The sequence below is a fragment of the Leptonychotes weddellii genome, chromosome 15 (assembly GCF_054177405.1).
Source record: "Leptonychotes weddellii isolate Sample4059 chromosome 15, ASM5417740v2, whole genome shotgun sequence".
In the NCBI taxonomy this organism is placed as follows: Eukaryota; Metazoa; Chordata; class Mammalia; order Carnivora; family Phocidae; genus Leptonychotes; species Leptonychotes weddellii.
The window spans coordinates 745,710-752,818 of record NC_138383.1 but is presented as its reverse complement, the minus strand read 5'-3'; positions in this window follow the sequence as shown (position 1 = coordinate 752,818).

Here is a 7,109-nt window from a genome sequence, read left to right as displayed (position 1 = left end):
GGCCCTGGCTAGAACCCTTCCTGCCTCTTCCAGCTTCTAGCGTGGACCCGCACTCCTCCGTGTCCCTCAGTCTGGGGCCACGTCGCTCCCGTGTCTGCCTCCGTCGGCACCTGGCCTTCTCCCTGTGTCTCCACGTGCTGTGCTTTTTATAAGGACGCCAGTCATGTTGGATTAGGACCCTGCTCCCGAGTGAGCTCATCTGAACTGGTTACAACCACAAAGACCCTATTTCCAAGTAAGGTCGCATCCCGAAGAGCTGGCGGTTAGGACCGGAACCTGTCTCTTCGGGGCCACCCGTCAGCCTACTACAGACTGTGCCCCTGGGCTGCGCTGGCCAACAGCCCCCTGGGGCCAGGTCCCCCAGGCCACCTTGTGGTCACCTTGTCACAGAAGTGGAAACAGAGCCGTGGAGGTTGAGGGACCCTGCCCAGCCCAAGGGCAACTAGCACAGCCAAGATTGGACTGCACTGCTCCCAGGGCAGCTGGAGCTCAGTAATCGTTCTGGGGTAGTAACAACACTGGAGGAGGCCTGGAGGGCCAGTGAGAGGGCCGTGCTTCCTGGCACATCACAGGGGATGGCCACCCTTCGGGTGGTTCCGGATCTCTCCCCACTTTACAGATGAGGAGACTGAGGCCAGAGGGGCTGTCGTGCTCCTGTTGTGCCCCCAGCGCCAAAGCCCTGAGTGGACCTCAACACTGGGTGGCAGGCTGACTCTGCTGTCAGGGCATAAGCCAGGAAGGGCCGAGGCTCAGAGGGCTGGGTTTGGGCTGTGGCTCCAGGATCCTGTAATACAGCTTGACTTGGTGGCCAGAGTGGCCCCTGGGTGGGCAGCCTGGCCTGGACGCTACGCTCCTTCCCAGGACAGTACCCCAGGGAGATGGAGGGAGCACCAGGGGGCTGCCCAAGGAGGTCCCGTCCTGACGGCCCGGGACTCCAGCTCCTTCCTCCAACACTGGCCCCGGAGCTGACCTTGCTGTGGGATGCCCCTTGTAGGCCTCCCATGGGGTCCCCCCACACACAGCAGTCGGGGGTGGGGCTGGTGTGGGCACAAACCTGCATGGCATTGAGCAAGCCACTTCCCTCTGGGATTAGGAAATACCCTGCCCTATACCCCTCACCTGTGTTGGGTCCACAGCAACTTCCCCATTTGCGTGTAGGTCCTGGGGGCAGGGAACGCTGGGCTGCCACCCACTGCAGGAGCCTCTTGGAAGGATGCCTCCAGAAGGGGTGGGTAACCCCCTGGTGGGATCCTGGGGAAAAGGGTACCTAGACGGAGGGCTGGTGGGAGATGTCCTTCAATCCCCAGTGTGTGCCAGGCCCTGGACAGCCAGCTATGTGGTCCCTGCCTCCAAGAACCTGAACCGGGCAGCAGGCTGGGGGGACTCCCGGGGGCAGGGCAGTGCTCCTGGAGGGACAAAGGGACCAGAGGTCAAAGCCCAGAGGTACATACAGAGCTGTCAGACGTCCCCCCAGGGCTGGTGTGAGGGGCACGCTGCCCAACAGGAGGGCACCAAGAGGGGCGTGCCCTACCAGGCCCGGCCCCAGGGCTGTCTTGACCAGGGAGTGGGCGTCCACCTTCCTTTGTAGCCTATGAGGTGGTGCCCAGAGGCTGGGGGACCCCGTGGGACTGGCAGGTTCACACTGTGGATCCCGGAGACTGTGAGGTTCACCTCTCTGGGCTTGGAGGTGAGGGCAGCCAAGGGGCTCTCGTGGCCCACACACAGCTAGGACAGGACCCGGCCCCCGCACGCCCAGTGGAAACCCACCTGAGGGCTGGCGTCCCTGTGTGAGGCACAGGACTGGGCTCAGCTGTCGGAGTCCCCCAACCGCATCCCACCTCCCCTCCCCAGCCCCCCCAGGTGGTTCTGCTGAGCTCTCAGTGCTGAGTCACCAGGGAGGGGGGACTGCGGTCAGAGCAGGAAGGTGGGGCAAGGCCTTCCCCTCCCCGTGGGCTGTAGGAACGCTCACACTTGGCACGCAGCCCAGCCCCACTGGCTCAGCCCCCAGCCAAGGCCTGGCTGCCACCCTCCTGCCCGCCACTCTGGCCTGCAGAAGGCTGAGACGCCCATCTTTCACCTGGTATCACCCTTCACGGTATCTCCATGTGCCAGGCAGGGCCCAGGTCTCTACTTCTGTCCCCTGGGCCTGGAATGCCCCACACTGAGAGGAGGGGGACTTGAGGGGGCTGTAATGGAGGGGGCAGCCCACGTAAGCCGAGCTTGATCCTTGGAGAGTAAAATCAAGGAACAAGGTGGGCCCGCCCCTGTGCCACACCTCAGCAGGGACGCAGAGCCCAGTTGAGTATAAGGTCAGGTACAGAGTGTGTGGACGGAGCTCCATCAGCTGGGCCACCAGGCAGCCCACCTGAGCAGACTGGACCTGAGCGATGGCCAAGGAAGAGAGGACAGAGGCCCAGCCAGGGCGCTGGACCACAGGGGTGGTTTGGGAGGTTCCCTCTGGCACTGCGTGGGCAGAGAGGAGACTAGACCAGGGAGGGACAGGGCTGGTGGCTCCCCTGGCGTGTGGGGGCTCCATCTCCCAAGCGTCCCTCCCTCACCTACATTCACGGAGCACCTGCTCTGTTCCAGGCACCGTTCCAGGCACCAGGGTAGGCAGAGGCTCTCCCAGCTTTGGGGGGCCATGGCCCCGGGCAACAGGAGCCCAGGATTTGCCTGGGACTGGATGTTGGAGCAAAGGAGAGGAAACCGGAGGGTAGCCTTACGTGCGGAAGGCTTCAGAGGGGTTGAGCAGGGTCACAGAGGGAGTTCTGCTGGGGCCGAGAGGTGTGGGGTCCTGGGGAGCCTGAGCTCCAGTGTGTCTCGGGGTCGCCAGCACAAGGATGGTCTTGAGAGCGCTGAGAGTGGATGAGGCCACACCCCAGATGGCACGGACAGAGGAGGAGAGGGGTCAGGAGGCCTGGGAGAGCCCTCGGAGCTGCAGGGGGAGAGCCAGGCAGAGGACCCCTGCAGGCTGGGGCCGAGAAGTGGCCACTGCATTTGGGGGTTAGGTCTGGGGGCCTGACAGGGGTAGCATGAATTTGCCAGGAGCCCCCTGGGCAAGGTGCCCTAACGAAGTGAGGTTCTGTGCAGTGTCAGGCTCAGCCAACTTTCTGAGCTGTCTCTGGCCGGGGATGGGTGCCATGCCTTACCTGAAGGGCAGGTAGAGTTGTAGGCATGGGTGGCCACCCTCAGGCCACTGCCAGCCGAGGTCCTGGGGCCCCCAGTTTCTGCTGGGACTCGAGTCTCCCGGGCAGCTGAGGGTGCGCAGGGCCAGGCCGGGCCACAGGAGGGGCCCCCATCCCCAGCCCTTCACGGGTGGCGTCTGAGGTCCCTGCCTGGATGTCCCACAGCTCCTTCGCAACAGCTCCATCAGCCAGGGAGCGGGGCAAACAGTGGCAGGTGAGGGAGAAGAGCACCAGTCACATGCCACAGCCACTGCCTCTGTGCCTGGGGGACCGGGAGGAAGGGCAGGACCTCAGGCAGCAGAGGTGTTGTCTGCTGGTGCTGGGACCACGGCGACCACAGGGACCACGGGGACCAAGGCAGGTGGGACCTGGAGGGCCCAGGTCCAGGAGGACCCTGTGGGGAGGAGGGAGGCCAGAGGCTCCCACCAGTGGGAAGCAAGTAACAATCCCAATCCTAGTAATCCTAATTCATACCCCTCCCAAACCTGCCCCAGTCCCACCCCCAGGGCCCCACAGCTTGGGAAGGACAGAGTAGTAGAGCCCCTGTGGCCATCCATGGGGTGGAGGGCAGGAGTAGTGGAGCAAGGGGGAGGAAAAGCATACGAGGGGCAAGACCAGGGCCTGAGGGGCGGCAGGTGGGGGCAGGGAGAGCCCAAACGCTTGGGGCTGCTCCCTGTCCAGCCTCTAGGCCAAAAGGCTGAGCTGGGGGGCGGGGGCGGGGGCAGGAGGGGGGGCGGGACCTTTGTCGTCCAAGAGCAGTCGGGCGGGCTTCACCGCCCCCACTTCCCACACAGGAGAGGGGTCCGGAGAGGTCTCAGGGTTGAATCCAGCCAGTCTCCACTTGGCTTTGCTTTCTGCCACTTCCTTTCCCCAACTGGATCAGGTTCTCGGGCACATCTGCCCAGCTATCCCACTGACCTCGGGTAGTGAATGTTCTGGCAGCAGTGCCCACCCCCACCCCAGACACCCCCAGCCCCCAGACACCTCCACCTACAGACACTCCCAATCCATAGACAGCCCCACCCACAGATACCCCCAACCTGCGATGACCCCAACCCGCAGATTCCTACCCACAGACACCCCCATCCATAGAAACCCCCAACCTTCCCCAGGTACCCCAGCCCCCCAGACACCCCAAACCCCAGATACCTCCAGTGTCCCTCCAGACACCCGCAACTCCCCAGAAACCCCCACCCTCCCCCAGATACGCCCAGTCCAGATATACCCAGCCCCACCCCCCAATAGACACCACCCAGCCACCATGCCCAACACCTGCCCTGGTGGGGACTGCAGGTGAGTCATGCCAGGCTGGGCTGGGATCTGGCCTCTGCAGCCTATTTCTGCCTCTGTTCACAGCTCGGGCCGGCCAAGCGGCTAATGTGTTTATTTTTCTGGGAGCCTGAACAGATCCCAGGTAAAGGCCCTGGGGGAGGGAGGGGGTGGGAGGAAAGTGGTTAGAAACCCCTGGCCTAGGGGTGCCTGGGTGGCTCAGATGATTAAGCGTCTGCCTTTGGCTCAGGTCATGATCTCAGGGTCCTGGGATCGAGCCCCGCATGGGGCTCCCTGCTCAGCGGAGAGCCTGCTTCTCCCTCTCCCTCTGTCTGCCGCTCTGCCTACTTGTGTTCTCTCTGTTAAAGAAATAAATTAAAATATTTAAAAAAAAAAAGAAAAAGAAAAAAGAAACCCCCGGCCTTGGGCCAGCTGCCCTGGCTGGATGAGGGTCCTCTGCTCCCGCTGGCCTCATCTGCAAAGGTGGCCTCTCCACCCTGGAGTGGGTGAAGGTGTGGTAGGGAGTGAGCACCAGCTCCCTAAGGAGGGCAGGGGCCGTGGTGTGGCCTTCTTCACCTGCCCTGGCCGGTCCTGGCCCTGGTCCTGTCCATCCGGTGGGTGGCATGGCCTGGAGTCCAGTGGTGAGGTCCCAGGACTCGAGAATGGGAGATCTGCATGGCTCCATCAGCAACCTGGAGCCCTAGGTCTGGCCCCAGGTAGGAGCAGGAAGCCTGTCCTCCACCCTCTTCCCTGTGGCCACTGCCCTCAAAGTCTCTCCAGGTGTCCAGGGTCATTTCTGGAGAGAGAAGCAGAGCCTGGCAGAGCCTGGCACCTCTGTCTGGATGCACAGGGAAGATGGAGATGGGACGAGCCGCAGACGATGGGCTGAGCAGACAACCCTCCTCCGAGTCCATCTCCAGACCCAGTAGCTCTTGAGAAAGGCAGAGTGTATCCCCCGGGGGCTGCAGCTGGCTGGGCGGGGTGCTGGGGACAGCCCTGGAGGCCCCTCGGAGCACCCTGCGGGGCCTGACAGGATCCGAAGCTGTGACTTGCAACCATTCAAGGAATTGGGAGTCCAGGAGACAGAGAGGAGGGGTGTGGCTAACCGTGGGGGAAGGCAGGGCCAGGGCCAGATCAGGTCATCCGGAAGTGCCCCTCACCCAGGACAGGGCCATCCTGTGAAGCCACTCCCTCGCCAGGATGGCTACACCTCTCTAGGTCCTCCACTCCCTTCCGTTCAGAAAAGGGCAGCCTGGGGTGTGGGGCTGGCCCAGGGCCACTGGCGGGGAACAGGCATCGGGGCTGGGTCTGCGGTGGGTGCCCTTGGCCTTCTCTGCCCCTCCTGGAGAATTGCAGCCACTCCTGCCTGCAATGCACAGGGCACCATTTGAGCGGAATGAAGGGTCTAGGGGAAGCTCAGGGTAGGGGGCTCAGCCCAAACCTGAAGGTGCCGCGTGGGGCTGGGTGCAGGATGGAGCCTGGCCACCTGAGCCCCTCCCAGTGCTGGGCACCTTTGTTAAGGGACCGGCAGAGGCCTCAGAGGTGAGGCCAAGGGTTTCCGGTCTCAGAGGCTCCTGGCCCTCCCCTGCAGGGCTGGTCCGGATGAAGCCCTGGGGAGAGTCTTCCTCTGGTTGTCAGCCACTTGGCTTCCCACGAAGAACCATCTGCCCACACACCAGCAGTCATCACTCTGCCAGCCCCCATTCTGGTCTTCCACCCCACCCCCAGTCAAAGCCCTCTGCCCTGGAATGCTCTACTGGGGCAGGGGAGGAGGCTGCAAAGCGGGTGTCGGACCAGCCTGCCCTCTGCCTCAGCTCTGGGTGGACAGGCAGGCTGGCCCCAGGACACACACCCACAGAAGACCATGCCTGAGGGGCTCTGAGTCTGGGGGACTGTCCTCTCCCTCCTCAGGGCTCCTGTAGAACCAGGTGTCCCTGGCTGACCGCCCCCAGCTCTCCTAGCTGGACCTGCGAGGCCCCTTCCCTCCTAGGGCCGCAAGGGCTGAATCCCAAGCACTCCCTCCAATCACTGGGGGAGGTGTGGGGTCCTCCCAGGTCTTGGAGCTCAGAGAAGACCGAGCTGTAGGCTTAGGTAGACTGGGAGAGAGCAGGAAGACCCCAGCCATCCCCGCCTGCCTTTCCTTGTTGGCCACTCTGTGCTCTTCGGTCTTGGGGTGGGGGCAGGGGTTGGGGGTCAGGGGCTGAGGGCTGCACAGCTCCTACCCAAGAGGAATCTTCAGTCTTCAGGGTGGGGTGCAATAGCCCCCAAGTTCCGTGAAGATGGGAGGCATCTGGGTGGCGGTAAGAGGGATAAGAGGTGCCTGAGCTGGGCAGGGTGTGTGTCTAAATAACCTGAGGCAGGGGAGGACGGTGCTCCACCCTCCAGAGGTTGGAAGTACCACCACAGGTGGGGGGATTCCTTTCTGCAGCTGCACCCTGCCCCAAGCACCCTGAGGCCTCACCACCCCCTCTGATGCCCTCCCACACTAGGGTACCCCCGCCTCCAGCCTGTGGGTTGAACATCAGCTGGTGTAGGCAAATGGGGGGTACTCCTGAGGCTGGGCTGGATTGTGAGACCCTGTGGGCATCTGCTTCCCCCCCCCCCAAGTGCCCCTACAGATACCCAGGATCCAGGCCTTCATCCGGAAGCCCTAGG